The sequence below is a fragment of the Etheostoma spectabile genome, chromosome 2 (assembly GCF_008692095.1).
Source record: "Etheostoma spectabile isolate EspeVRDwgs_2016 chromosome 2, UIUC_Espe_1.0, whole genome shotgun sequence".
NCBI classification, from domain to species: Eukaryota; Metazoa; Chordata; class Actinopteri; order Perciformes; family Percidae; genus Etheostoma; species Etheostoma spectabile.
Genome location: NC_045734.1, coordinates 12529098 through 12545149, shown reverse-complemented (window position 1 = coordinate 12545149; position 16052 = coordinate 12529098).

Sequence of the window (16052 nt, the reverse complement as noted above, 5' to 3'; positions counted from 1 at the left end):
ATATATATATATATATATATATATATATATAGACTTTGTTCTGCATGTATTGTATGTTTCATCTTGAATAAACCCTCTTTATTCCTCAAATGCTGAGTGGTAATTGTTTGGTTCATTGCAACAAGCTGAAATGCAAACCTGTGTGAAACATCAGTCTTCATCTGAATTAATAGTGTTTGTTTGAACGGACACCCGAGGCAAACTGTGGGCTTTTCATCAGGTTTGTAATTAGAACAAATTTACATTGTGACGCTTTTTATGCAGAATTGAAAATAAGTTCTGAACAGTGCCTTTGTGAGTGAAAAAGGTGTGTGTGTGTGTGGCATATAATGACAAACCCAGAGTTAAAATCTGATTCTGGAAGCCAAGGACGATCAAAGCTTTGAAATAACAGAGTCCAAGAATAACCTGCAGGAGAGCCAGCTTGCTATGCAACAGCAACATCATCCCGCAAAATTATGGACAGGTGGATAGAGGATAGAGCTGTCCTGAGTGGTTTACTAATTCAATCCATCTTCTCTTCAACTGGGTCAGATTCATTTAATATCCAGCTAACACTAATACAGATGTTGCCATGAACTTGCTGCCTCCCTGAAGGTCTTAAGAAGATCAGCCATGTCCTTTGGAGGGATGCCAGTGAATAATTGATTAATTGATCACTCACAATAACATAAAACATGTTGCTCAATCAATAATACTCTATCATCCTGAGTCAATTGGGCAGCAGATGCCCAATGCTAAATTGACAAATTCTTCTTTGCGGTGGCAGGCTAAGCAAAGTAGCCCATGCTCTATACGCCCTTCTCTCAAGCTACATCCTCTACTTCTTTCTGGTGGATCCCGAAGCGTTTAATGTCTAGACGGGATGTATGTAATCACTCCAGCGTGTTCTAGGTCTGCCCACTGGTTTCCCAGCTAATTGAAACACAACCAAAGAGAGACACACAGGAGGCATCCATATCAGATGCCAAAACCACCTCGGCTGACTCTTTTCAACATGAAAGAGCAGCGGCCTCTTCAACCTATCTTTAAGAGCCTTGAAGCTAACCATACTCTTCAAAATTAAAGTCCTTTTCGCTCACTTCTTTCTTTTCATCATACAAGATTCACTTTAATTTCAGTTGCTGCTTACAAACAAAACCATCATCTATAGGACAGCTGTCTAGAGCATATGCGACATTTGAGGGCTTTAATTGAGTACTCAAGGCTATCGATGATCACAGCCAACCCAAGGAAGTGTGAAATTAGACAGATTGAGTTACCATATATGATGCTACTTAGGCTTGTGGCACAGTTGGTATAGACATATAGATAAAACAGCTGATTTAAGGGCCGTGGTGTAGATGAGCTGGTTTCTAAGGCCAACCAACAATTAGAGGCATTTTATGGCAGACATTGTTGTTATGTTTTGCTATTTCCTCTTTGGAACCACTTAACACCTGTTATAATTCCACACCACGTATTGGGCTTCATGAAAAGCTGAGCATGCACACACTCACATTAATAGTTGGTATCTGACTTTACAACAGTTTAATTTTTAATTAAATTCAATTTTATTTATAGTGTCAAATCATAAGAGTTATCATAAGACACTTTAGAAATAGAGTAGGTCTAGACCACACTCTATAATTTACAAAGACCCAACAAGTCCAGTAATTCCCCCAAGAGAAAGCAATTAGTGTGACAGTGGCAAGGAAAAACGTCCTTTTAGGGAGAAACCTCGGACAGACCCAGGCTCTTGGTAGGCGGTGTCAGACGGGCCCGGTAGGGGGTGTGATGAACAGTGGCAATTATTGTCACAATAAAGATAATGGAACTATGACTAGAAATAGTAGATGTATAGTTCATGGCGTAGCAGGGCATGGCTGAAAGTAAAGTGAACTAAAAGGCAAAGACAAATAGAAAAGAGGTCAGCTGCCTAAATGGAGCAGCAGGGAAATGTGATTCAAGAGCACTGTTTGAGCTAGGCAAGTTCCCAAATCTTAAATATCTTATTTGGAAAAACAAAAATAATGTTTGAAATATTCCTTACTTTTACTTTTTTGCTGGATTTGGGTGCAAAGATAGTGCGCCTGTAATCATGAAGAAAGACACTTCACTGAAAATAACTTGACTCATTCACTCAACTCAAAAGGAGAGGTGGGTGAGGTTTGTTTGAGCTCCATGCCTGCCTGTCACATACAGGTAGAGAAGGAGAGAGACATTTGTTTATTTGTATGCTCTTTGTTTGTTCTCCAAATAGTCTTTGTTACTGTTTGTCCTTGTAGGTCGGATCTGCTGATACACACTGTGACGGGATGTTGACATGACATGAGTGAATGAAGGGTATCTGTCCTCGGGGACACTTTTTTAAAATAGCAGTCTATAAAGTCTAAAAACAAAACCATGTAATTTGATTTGCACCCTTCAGCTAGCCTCCCCACTTTGTGTCCACTATAGTTAATCTGTCTTAATGTCGACAGCTGAAACTTCAAGTGTCAGATAAACTAAATTTAATAAAAATAAATATTTTTGTATTGAATGAAGTATTGCATTTTGTCTCCCATCCCTTACATACATCCATTTTAAATGCATTACCAAAAAGATAAATATAAAAATGTTGTGCTTTGGCTCAAAGTAGTTCCTGTTTGCACTGTATAGACAAAAATCACCTGGAGTAATCTTGATAGTAAAGAGAAAGTATGAATCTGATTTAAGGCTGCGCAATATGATGATGCATATTGTCAACACAATATAGAAATGTCTATCATATACTGTAGTATATCAGATATTTTTTCTATTGGAATTTTGTTGTAAAAACCAGCATCCAAACTGTGTTAAAGCGATATTTATCGTTTTACATTCTGACTGAACCATAGATGCGTTTTTTTCTAGACTATTCATTTATTAAGTGAACAGAAAACAATCTATACCATGACAGTACAATGACCTATATCAGGATAGAAGATTTTGACAATACTACCCAGCCCTAATCTGATGAATAAACTAAATCTGAAGTTATTTTGTATGATTTCTTAACATATTTTTGACATTAGACATCATGACTGAAATGACTTTAGATCCTACTACTGTGTTTATAATATCTGTATCTGTGTGAGATTCAAAGTGGTGTGACATTTGTGAAAATTCGTGTCATATGGATACCAGGAAAAAAACAATATTCATAAACATGTCGGAATAATGTATTGTTATTCAGTAACAGAATAGAGAAGTTCAGAGAGCCAGTAAGTGAGAAATTGATAAGCTTAATAACAATGATTGCTGAATTATGGACTTTGGCAACTAAAAGTCAGGGACCTTTATCCTTTCTTGATCCATTGATTGTGATTTTATGGGAACATACGCTAGTGTTTGTAACATTGAAGGCATCATGCATATTGACAAAGAGCTATTGTCAGGTTAGATTCTCCCTGCAGAAAAAAAATCGACTGAATTTTTAAAAGACATTTGTAGGATTTTGTGACTTTACTGGTGAAAATCCTATTTTTCACTTTAACCTCACTTCAATGTCAAGTAAATTGATCCTCAGGGGAAATTCCAGAGAAGTATCTCATTGATATCTACACGGTCACTACCTTTTGGTGCACTGTGCTCTGCTCGACACCCCTTTGTGTGTGAGTGCCTGAATTACAGTGTGTCTGGGAAGACTGAAACAGAGAAGATATCAGAAGGGGTTTATTGTAGGTCAGCCTTGAAGATGATGCCATGTGTGAAGATCAGTGATGTGAAAACACATGAAGAGGAAAAAAGAAGGAGGCTGGTCCCAAAGGAAAAAGACGCAGGGCCTAATTATTGCCATGTGTCGGGGGCTTTCACCTGCTGGGTGCACACTGCTGCAGTGTTGGGTTTACGTCTGTGCATGAAAGTGTTGGCAACACTGCATTTGCATGCACAGAAGAAATGACATTACAAGGAAAACCCAGGTTAAGGCAGGAAAACAAGAATAAGAAATTAGACGAACTAAAGAAACTCTGTTTACTATAAATATCATAAAATATACTCTCGTTACATGCAGATGGTCAGTTCTGATATTCCCCTTCTACTCTACATCTTATTATAGAAGGAAAGCTGGCATATTTTACATTAAGTGTATTACAATATGAAATGCTGCAGCCTGAAGAGCTTTTTACCCCTTTTATCAGATAATTTAGAACGAATGAAGTGAATGCTCTGTATTGAGAGCATGAAAAACATGCTGTTTTTGCGAGACGTTAGCATACAGACCACAAATTTCTAAATCTAAAACTCATGCAGCCGACACAAGCCTCATTGAAATGATTATGCAGGTGTTTGTGATGTGTAAAAAGCAGCATATATTACTTTTTATAAATAATATTTGTAGTTTGTCTTTAATACAAGAAACAAGCCTACTGTACAATAAGGAAATTCCATGACATACGCAGGCATACAGTATAATGAACATAAAAACAGGGATAGAAAGCCATAATTAATATTAAATATGATGGACTTTCAATCCATATAGTTTGGGCTGAAAGTGAAAGAGGGCAGGTGTGTTCCATTTCACTCCCCCGCTCCTTCCCTGCCACTTTCCCTCTGCTCTCTAAGTGGTCTCCGTGCGACGTATGCTTTGATGCCATACCAAGGGCTGAGGGGAAGTGAAGGAGAACATGTTGAAACACTAATAAAACGCAAAAAAAGACAAAAAACTATTAATGCTTATTTAAGTGTTTATTCTTCTCTGGCAACTTGTTGACAGATTATTTTATGTACTGTTTCTATCCATTTGTGTGGATTTGTGAATTTTGATAAATGTTAGTACTGGTAAAAATTGTTGGTGGATTTCTTTGATTATTTATCTTACAGGCTTTTCAGCTGGCATATCATTCTGAACACCAGTTGTTGAGTGATCTTTTTTATTTAATAAAAGTGTTAGATTTAAAGCACCGGAATCCAGAAATTAACCCACTCAAGTCCAAACTGATGCAATGATGTATTATTTTCTTCATATCCGATTATTCATTTGAAAAAGATCTGAAATGTGATGATAAGAAAAATGGTAATGCTGTTGTATGGAGTGAAAATGAAGAATGAAAACCTCAAAAAGAGCACAAGAAAATAGACATTTCTAGGTTTGGTTTTGTTCAGTCAAATACAAAAAAAAGGTACACACTTCACTTTGCCTTGAAGGGCTGATAAGTGTCATTTTTTAAAAGCTGCTATCAAAGGCGAGAGACAGTGTGTGACCGTTTGAGCCTGGAGGATCAGGTTCTTGCTGTGAAAATGAAACTTTGATTGGTAAACAATGAGGGCATTGCCTTTAGGTGTGGTGAAACAACAGTGTCATAGAGGTAAGCATGGACTAGAGATGGACATTAGCACTCAGGCTAAAATCTGGCATTTTTACGTGTACCATTGTACATGTTCATTAATATGCATTGTCCTGAAATATTAAATTAAAAAAAACAAGTGTAAGACCTTTAAATGGGAGATTCAAGGTTGTGTTCACCCGGTCTGTGCATGTTCATTCCCAGGGTTGATGACCTGATCAAAAGTAAATAGTAAGTACAACATGTGTTTGGTGTTTTGAGTGTGCCATAGAAGAAACCTGGCCTCACTGCAGGCATAAGAGCATACAGTTACGGCTGGTATATGTGTGCAGGGGTCACCAACACTGTTACTATTAAAGGAGACCTATTATGCTTTTCTGTCATATCTATAATGTTACAATGTCAGATGTTTACATAACACAAACCAACAACAACAACCACCACCGGGACACGATTTGCAGTCTCTGGGGGACCCGGGACACGATCCGCGGACTCTGAGGGACAAACCAACGGGGAGATGAAACACCACATGCCGGCGACAGCTGCCATGACACAGGGTTGCTCTGGGGGACGCAACAACAGGGAAATGAAACGCCACACGTGGTAGACTGTTTATTTTGTGGTAGTCACCACAAAATGAACAACGGCCAGGAAACAATCCGTGGTCTGTGGGGGACGCAACACTGGGGAAATGAAATGCCACACACCGGCCACAACAACAAGATGGCTGTGGTTAAGAGAAGAAGAATGCGGAAAGGAACTGCCACACGCGAGATGTGATCCCCGGTCTCCGAGGTGAAAGTCCTTTGTTGTTTGAGCCATCCACCACCACCACAACCAACCTCCTTACACGGATTTTCGGCTTTTGCTTTGTTTGTTTTTTTCCCCAAGTTTGTTGATTAATTTCAAAACAGCAATACTAAAGCAGTTGAAAAATATATACAGTATGTATAAAAACAAGGGTTCCTTTTTTGCTTACATATACAGTATAAAATAAAACAAACAACAAATTCAAGCAAACCAAAAAACAACCCCCCGCAGTCAGTAATAAGGATTAAATCCAAAAATACAGATACATATATACAGCATCCAAATTCGGTGAAGCATTACAATAGGTAGTCACCCTAACAGAGTAAAAAGTACAACATATTGCCAGGTGTAGGCCAATCAAGTCTCAGTCAGGAATGTGAGAAACTAGTGTTCTTAAAATATGGAAAATATGGTCCCCATACTTTCTTAAATTTTTACGAAATGCATTTAAAGTGGAAATCAGTTGGGACTGTCCAAAAACTGTCTCCATGAAGCTGGATGAAAGAGACTCTTTTTCTTCAGCTCATCAGAGACCCATTGGAAGTCTTCCTTAAGGTCCGCAATTGTTTTAAAAGATTTCTTAAGGACCATCTTATTCTCGCAGGGCATAGATGGCAATGTTATGGTTTTTGTTAGTTTTTGTTGTTTGTTAGTCACTGGGCTAAAACCAAGCGGTCCAAGTGGTGTTAGTAGTGTTGTCACTGCTGTTCATAAAAACAACGTAAAAACCACGTCCGATAGCTGAAATTGTTTATCCAGTTAAAAGATGTAGTTAAAAACAACCAGGCCTCAATAAGTGTATCATAAAAGAGGTGATCTAAAACTGGATAAGAGTCAATGCAAAAGCTTCTGGCGCTTACAACAGAGCATCTCAGACAGAGGGTGAATACAGGTGCAGCAGCCACAGGCAGTGTGAGAAAAATCTAGTGTTTTTTGAACATTAAAGCATGTAAGATGTTTTAGTAGAAACACAACCCAACAACACAAAATACAAGCATGAACCTAAAAACAATACAGGTCTCATTTAAGGTGTGTGTAAGCAGGAAACATTTCTTTCCTTTACTATTTACTGTTAAGTCATTTATCAACAAAACATACTAAATGTTTGACAATTCCAGCTTCATATTTGTGGTTATTTACACTACACTACTACAGTAGTTGAATTGAATATGGTGCTGATATAGGCAGTATTGATGATTAGGACCACGCCAGCATGTAAAAAGACAGAAGTGACATTTGCAGTAAGTTAACATGCTGTTTATTGTGCTGCAGCTGAGTGGCTAATTAGCGACCTAGCCTGCATCTGACGTCAGCGGTGCCCTTTCCCCCAGTGAATATTTGTTTGCTTACACGTTTAACGGGTAAGGTGCAGGACAAAACATGTGTTTATGTTTGTAAGTTAGATAAGAACAGGGAAGGACTGGGGCTAAAAAAACAACCTTGGACTTTCTCCCAAATAGGCCCATCATCCAGCCATTTGCCCCATGCCGGGCACGACACACTCACCAGGATGTCCTGATCCTATGCCACAACACTGTAGTCACAATACTGTAACCCATCAGACAAGGTAATCCCAGCAAGTAACATCTCAAAACCAATGATGATAATTGGGGTTGTGTTTGTTAATGAAACTTCAGTCTATAAATAAAAACTAAAAATGCCATGACAACTGCAGTGAAAATAAAATGTCACTCGCTACAGAAACCTAAAATTACACAAACCTGTAATTAGAAAACAGCACAGAGTATTACTGACAACACTTTTAGAGATAAAGTAGGCTGCTAGCTGTACCTGAACATGGGGATTAGATATTGTAGGCCTATACTAACTTATAACTACTCAAATATAACATAAGCAGTGGCTTAGTCCGTAGGGAGTTGGGTTGGGAACTGGAGGTATGCTGGTTTAAGTCCACATAAAGACCAAAGTATGGTGGTGGACTGGTAGCTGGAGAGGTGCCAGTTCACCTCCTCCTCTAGAGTAAGACATCAAACCCCCAATTGTGCATGTATAGGTACTGAGCATGTGTGGGTAATTCAGGCCTGTGTGTAATAACAACAGTGTACATTTTAATTTCCGCTTGTGGTCCTAATAAAGGATACATTGTTATTATTAAAGGTTGCGGAAGCAACAGTTTCTTGAGAAGGGCACTATACTCAGCAAGTCTCAAAAGAATTTCTGCTCCTTATGCGATTCTTAATTCTAAATGACTAGGCCCTATCAATTGGGTCTGTGAAGCCTTCATAAACAACCATCAGATCTTTGCCAGTTCCACGATAGTAAACGCAAATATGAAAGACAAGGAAAAACTGTGCTCTGATGAAAAAAAGTGAAGAAAATGCAAAATAAGATTTTTATGATAAACTTTTGGTTAAATTTAGTGAATTATTTAGCCTACTTTCCTATTTTTTTGTATGTCTAATATGGTACCAATGCATACCTGATGTTTTCCCGTTTATTTTAATACCATAGTCTTAATCCTAGCAGCATGAGTGACCTCACAACAACCACTCATATATGAAGTGAATGTTATAAGGAAGTGAAATTGTGGTCAACCCGTGATTAATTTCTAACGCGTTTAATGTTTCAAATTAACAGCAGAAATTATTAAACACATTAAAAGGGTACCTATGCAGTCTATTTAGCTCAATTTACCTTAACTGAACAGCTTCAGAGTCATTGGAATGGTTACATGGCTTTTTTCAAGTTGAAGGGTGGTCATCTCACTCACCCCTAGCGCGTGTGAGCGAAAAACCACCCTTGCAACTTTCGGCCGGAAAGTCGCCGGCCTCAGTGTTAAGAAGTATCGCGTGATATCAGGTCTCACGATGTAACAAAGTGCTTAATGGCACTGCACACATAAGCTCATTTAGGAACCGCCTAACAAGGTAGCGATGGAGTTTTTCGCACTATTGTCATGGCTGAGCCGGCAAAAAAGAAACCAAAACTTAGGAAAGCATTGTTGGAGGAAAGAGGAAACGGCAGACTGACCGAGCGAGGAGTTAGACACAAGTAAACATAGGAGCTGCCAAATATCTATTCCGAATCTGTAGGTGGAGAAACTGCAAGCAAAAAGCAAGGAAACAGCTAAGAAATGGCCAAAACTGCATAGCACCCCTTTAGGTTTGACAGCACTAAATGGCACAATCATTTTCATAATCATGATGCACACTACAATATGCAAAATAAAACCAAAATCGCAACACTTAGCTCCACGAAACTGTGTCCCAGAGTGAGAAGGCAGAACTGCGACACCCCCCTTCCAACTCCCAGAGTTATCCTTCTCGTCCAGATCCAGTGCTACCACATCTTTACATTTTTAGAAGTATTAGTCCTTTTGGGGCTGTTGTCAGCTATCATCACGACTGCCTTGCAGCCCCAGGAGACTGAGGCAGAAGACAGGGGTGTGCTATCAATCATACAAAAAATAACTGAGCGTGTTGAACGGTGTCGTAATCTTACGTTATCCACTAAGAATTACATTAGCTACCAGCACCTTTACAGTAGGCACCAAAGCACTTATCCTCTTTGTTCATCCTACTGGTTGGGAGCGGAATTGTCCATTACTGTTACCATTACCATTATTTTTTTGTTTCATTCCAACGTGTTAATGATTCACTGAAACGATTTTAAAATTTTAAGGTACAAAAGACTTTTTGGTGTTGGATCAATCGATATTGAAATCAATCAATAAATAAGGTATCTGTTGTATAACCGTGTTGAAAAGTGGGATGTAATCAATGAAAAAACAATGCCATGTGGCCAAAAAAAAAAAAAGTTGTATTACCCCCTACCCCCCAAAAAATAAATAAAAAATACACAGAATTGTGGTTTGTATTGAAGTGTGGGTCAAAAATCGTGATATGAACCGAACCCTAGGTTTGGTCTATTGTTACAGCCCTAATACACACCCATGTTGATAGCTGACCATGCAATTTGCTAGGGATAAAGGCAGCCTGCTCCTGGCACTTACCAGAACCTCTTGCTAATGTATAATTAACTCTGCTGTCCCTCAACATATCCCTCTGTGACTTGGCCCTCTTTTCTATGAATTTTTCTCTTAATGCATCCATGAATTTTTCCCATCCACCTTTTTATTTATGTTTTCTACTAGCCATTGTCACTGGCTGTTATAATCACAATATATATTTTTTTTTTTTGTGCTGTCAGTTGGACGGCCGTTCTGGACGCAGATTGCCATTCCGTCCCTGGATAAGCAGTAGACTTCAGCAATGTGGTTCTTCATCTACATACATATACTCGATCGACATTCCATCAAATTAATACAAAACTAGGTAGAGCCATCATGAAATAAGAAATTCAATAAATCCCCCCCTTTTGTTTTGAAATTCACACAGGAGAACACAACTCGAGTGATTCACAGAACAGGTGTATGCTGTAACAGATAAAACAAATTGAGTTTAATTTCAGTTAGACTTTAATGAATCACAGCCCCTGGGTGGTTTATGTAATTATTTAAATACTGTTGCGTCTTTGCTGCCTACAAGGAAATGTAGGTATTCTATTGAAGCCTTAGAAGTTGCTTCTCCTACTCCTTTGTGGACGTGCAGTCAAGGTTTTACACTGAAGAATTTAATGCGGCAGTTGGGACTTACAGTATAAATATAAATAAGTTATAAACATGCAGTGTTATATGTGAAATAAAGCCAAAGTCAACTTACTGTCTATAAATAATTTATACTGTCAGAATATGATGTATCCACAGCTTTTAAGACCTTTAAAAATAAAAGTTCATATTGCAGATGTGGTATGTGTATATTCAAATTTACCATATCAAGTGATTAGATTAATGTACTGATTTTGAAGTGATTGTGTCCACTGTAGATTTATATTCTTGTTCTTCAGCTGACAGGTGTTCAACACCGCATTATTTCCTGTTGCAATAGCACATCTGCTTCACAACTCAATAATGTTGCATTGTCTTTAAAAAATTACAACCTCCACCTTTAATTCATCTTCTTATTGCCAAGCCTGCCTCCCGGGTGTACACAAGCTGCCCACGTTATTTAAAGTTGAAGTATTCTGTGTGTACAGTGCATGTATTGCAGCACATTTTGCTGATTGAACAGAGTGTGACTTCATGCTTTGCTCAGGATAACCATTACTTCCCAATATCCTCAAAGGTTGTTTCCTGCTATATTAATGATCTGAATGTCAAGTACATACTGTAACCTTTAAATCAGTGGTGGGGGTCAGCTGAATGTGCCAACAGTTGCACATAAAGTAAATGCTATATTATTTTTCTTGGACTTGATAGTACAGTTTATTTAACTACCTTCCGGCATCGTAGGTATTAACCTTTTTTTAGCCACTGATCTGAATGATGCCGTTGAAGGTGCCATATGTGGATGTTTCCAATCACTTTTCTTTTTTTCTTATTTTTTATTAGTTCATTTTGAGCATGGAAAAGTCAACAAAAAAGACATCAGTTGTTAAAAACATATCCAACAAAATGGTTATTTAATCCTACCCCTTAAAAATTTATTTTATGAAATTATTTACTCAATACAATAGAGCTTTCCGTGCTTATGTCACTTATTACACCCATAGTTAGATCATTACAGTTAAACTTACCCTACAATGATGCAGCAACATGGACACAATAGCACTGTCCTTGTCTTACAGATAACTCTCTCTCCGTTGCGGTTGTAGCTGATCAGGAACCTGCAGCTAGGTCTTCCAGCTCCGCCATTAGCGCTTGCCAAAGTGTGACGGACTCGTACGCCAATCAGTTTCTTGTGCTAACCTTTGCACCATTGGCCTCAGTCTCATCCACCAACTTGTTTCCATCTCTGGCCAGACCTTCAGACACTTGCTCATTCTGAGCTGAGGCAACATGCTAACATTAGCTTTTTAGTAGTATGGTGCAAAACTTTTTTTTTTTTTTTTTTCCACTCCACGTTCGAGAGCATGAAGAAACCCTGGTGTAAACAGGTGCGTTCTGTGATGTATTCGTCAAGTTACACCAAACAGAGCAAATTGTTACCTTACACACACAACCAAACCTTTATGGTGTTAAGAAAGGACAAGAATTTATTTTTTATTTTAATGAATAAAAATGGGGTGCTTTAGCCATTGACATGGCTTGATTTCAAGCAAACAATAATTATATGCAGACTATGCAGAGGGACAAAAGATGCTAGAGGTGGGAATACAAGCAATCACCTCAAAATTAAACCAGAAGTATAAAAGATAACAGTAGCGCAAGCTGCAATGTAAAATGAAAAAAAAAACAGGCATACTGTAAGTTGTTGTCAAAGCCACCAGTTGCTCTACGTCAGATAAAAGAAGCAAGAACATTACAGCTGTACGTAAAGTCAAGCCAATTTAATCAATTAAGTAAGATGACTTTAAGGAAACACAGAACTCTAGGTTCATAAACACCTAATAAGGGAATGGAAGAGACCAATAGTATGTGCCATGGAAGGAGTGAACTTTACCTCCACTCTTCGATAAGTACTACGCGATAGACAAGTAAAAGGGTAGAGGCGTCACATGTCAGTGAACCCAAAGACAGTGAGGGATGGTGTGGATTATTTTGGCATCATTTAAGACAGCCATGTGTCCTCTCACTCAGTGGATCAATACCCAACAAGACCATGTCATTCCTTTTTCGTAGAACAATATATTTGTCTTATTTCTTTACATGCACAAAGACATTTATGAAGAATTTACATTTACATGAAAGAGTTTACTAAATACACAGTAACGACTAATTGCCTAATTTAAATATATACATTAAATGCCTTTTCAAAGGGCAAGAGCACCACATTAGCCTTTCATAACCCAGCTCTACCCTTCTGCAATGATGAATAGAAGTTAAATTTACTATCATGAAGATCAAACATGAAACCTTACAGTCATTTCATGATTTTGATTAACAACCAGGCTGTCTCTGCTCAGTTGTAAATTATGTTTAAAATGTCGCCTTGTCTCAGTCATTCAATTCATGTCTTTCCACAAAAAAACATGCTTTTGTGAAGAACAGTTTCCCAAAGCCAAACGGCAAATTTAACATAATTTATTATATTCTGGAAAGGTCCAGGTTGAAAGCACCAGGAGAGGTGAAATGCTTCCATTGATTTATTTGTGGCGGCCCGTTACAATATCAACTTTGACAACTGCCACATATTCATTTTCGAATTTTTTACTACCAGTATTTAAAATGGGTAAAATCTTATTTCATTGTAGAGTTGGTCAGCCACTCCCTAACAGGTTGTATCACCTGAGGTGAAAATCAACAGATGTTTTTTCTCTCTAATCTCAAACATGCACGCACTACTGGATAAGCAAAGCAGGGAAGGGACACTGAACAACATTGAGACTGACGTGGTGCAACAACTTGCTGCATAATTATTCATAGCGGGAAACAAATCTGGATGGGAAAGTGGTTGGGGAGAGGTGATCATTTTGGGTTGTCTATTCTTCACCAAGAACTGTAAGTGAGATTGTAACTAACTATCAGTTTCAATATCTGAAAACAGAAGTATGCTGGCTAACGTTGGCCTCAAGGGCTACAATGTTTACAGTTGCTTGGTAACACCCTCAGCTGCTCCGGGACGAACATTAGCTTGTATGCTAACGTTTAGTAACGTACAATAGCTTCTTGTTGTTTAGCGGTCGCCATATCTCGGACGCCAGGGCTCTTTTTCACTTTTGTCACCTTGTAGACTTGTCTTTTCTCAATTGACTGTTAAAAGTCTTGACGTAAACATAATTATCAATTTTTTTTACTTAATAAATTCCAACATTTAAATTATTGGTTACCGTTAAGACCAAATGGTCAAATACTGAAAGGAGAATGAATGGAAAGGCCTAAAAAAGTCATTGAAAAACATGTCCAAACTCGCACTGTTGGTTAAATAAAGCAAAATCAAAAGTACAGCTAAGACAAAATGGCAATTTGTTGTTTTTATTCTACAATCCTCTTTATATGTCACCAAGTATCTATTGCTATTTTGCCACTTATGATTTAGCTTTGTTGCCTAATGATGGCCTAGATGCGTAGTGCCTTGTATTATTCTTGTAGTTGTATGCCCCCAGAGGCCAGGTAAAACAAATCATGCTCTCACCTGTGCACACCTGGAAATTTTTATCACTTTGTCTCTTTGTGTCACTACACCCTGAGGAAGGCTCTTGCTCATTTAATTAAAGGCCTTTAATACTTGTTTTTAACGAATCTTGAGTGCCTCGACATGATAATGAGTTTTTCAGTGAAAATTCTTCATCCTGTCCATGTACTTTATTCCCTTCAATGAGCACCGGTGGATAAAACGACACCAGAAGCACTCCTGCCACACAAATGCCAAATACTGTTGGTTTGTAGTCACACAATCCATATTCATGAGGTACAAAATTGTGCTGAAGTGATTTGACAATTACTCAGTCAATGTGATCATTAACTGCCAAACGTTCCCATTTAGGTCCAGTTGCTAAATTGTTTAATTGATGCTTTTCTTTGCCTTATGTAATAGTTAACTGAATATATTCTGGTTTTGGAGTGTTGGAGGAAAAAACAAGCTATTTGGTCATGGTCTTTAAAAAAACTTCTTATTGCATTTTTCACAACTTTCTGAAATGTTATTGATCACATGGTTGGGAATCAACAGATTATTCCACAATGAAAAAAAGTCCCAGCAGTAGTAACAGGATGTTGGCAAGATGTACTAAATACCCAAGCATGATTATTGGTTACAATAAATCCAAAAATAAACCACCTGGTAAAGACAAGCAAGTCAAATAAATGATTGGGAACTTGGATTGATTTACATTCCTTTTACACAACCCGTTACGTATCAGTGAGAGTTATTGAAGCCAATAAATTATCCAACATATATAAATCCTACAGAGCCTCACAGCTCTACTGATGTCCTCTACCTAGATATTACTACAGTTAATGCACTTGTAGTTTCTCTCAGATACTTTGCAGTTGAAGTCTTGTATGTGATTTATCCATCAATAGTTGAACATCACAAAAAACTTCCACAGAGATTAAAATATTGGATTATTTTATATTATTGCATTTTAACATCATATAGTCATATCTACTATTTATTTATTACTATATTCATTATACTATTTATTGGACAATTACATCACAAGCCAATCCATATGCTATGAAAGATTTGTGACACTTCATAAAATCTGTTTGAATAAATTGGTAATAAAAGTTAGGTGTTTGTGTGTGTGTTGGTAATCAGTGAATTCATCTTAAATGCTCTTTTTGAACATATCCACCAGAGATTTGATTTAAATTGATGCATTACATGTATGGTGAGGTGAGTGTTGATCTTTTCTTGTGTCCGATAGGATAACCTTAATTATCCAAAGTTCTCCAAATCGTTACTATGTTCTCTCTTTTAGCAGAACACCAAACATGACCGTGCAGGACGCTGAGGTCAATATCTATGAGGTCTTCTGGCCTAGTGAAGCCAAAGACAAAAGTCTTTAACATTAATCTACAAAGCCTTAGGACCTATGACCTTTATCCCTCCACCACCTAAACAGGAACCGGCAGAGAGTGAGCGAGAGAGCAAGAGAGAGAGAGAGAAATAAATCTCTAGAGTAATTGTGCTTTGTCTGCATTTTCATGCCGTCAACAGCTGCATTTACATAGTGAACAGAATAACAGCTCCAACAGATTAATAAGTGCCTGATGTAAACACCTCAATCAAAACAAAAATGCTCCAAAAGAATTTCATTCCGTTTGAAAGTGATGGTTTAATCATTCACAATAATTTAATTCATTTAATACGTTTGTCATATAACTCATTCTTACATTTTCTTTCTAATTTGAAATATCAAGATTCTTTTAGGGAATGCTCCCCCACCAGATGAGATTTCAAATTAAGACAGAAGGTAGGGCTGCTAGATTGTGGAAAAAATAATCACGATTATTTTGGTCAATATTGAAATCACGATTATTTAACACGA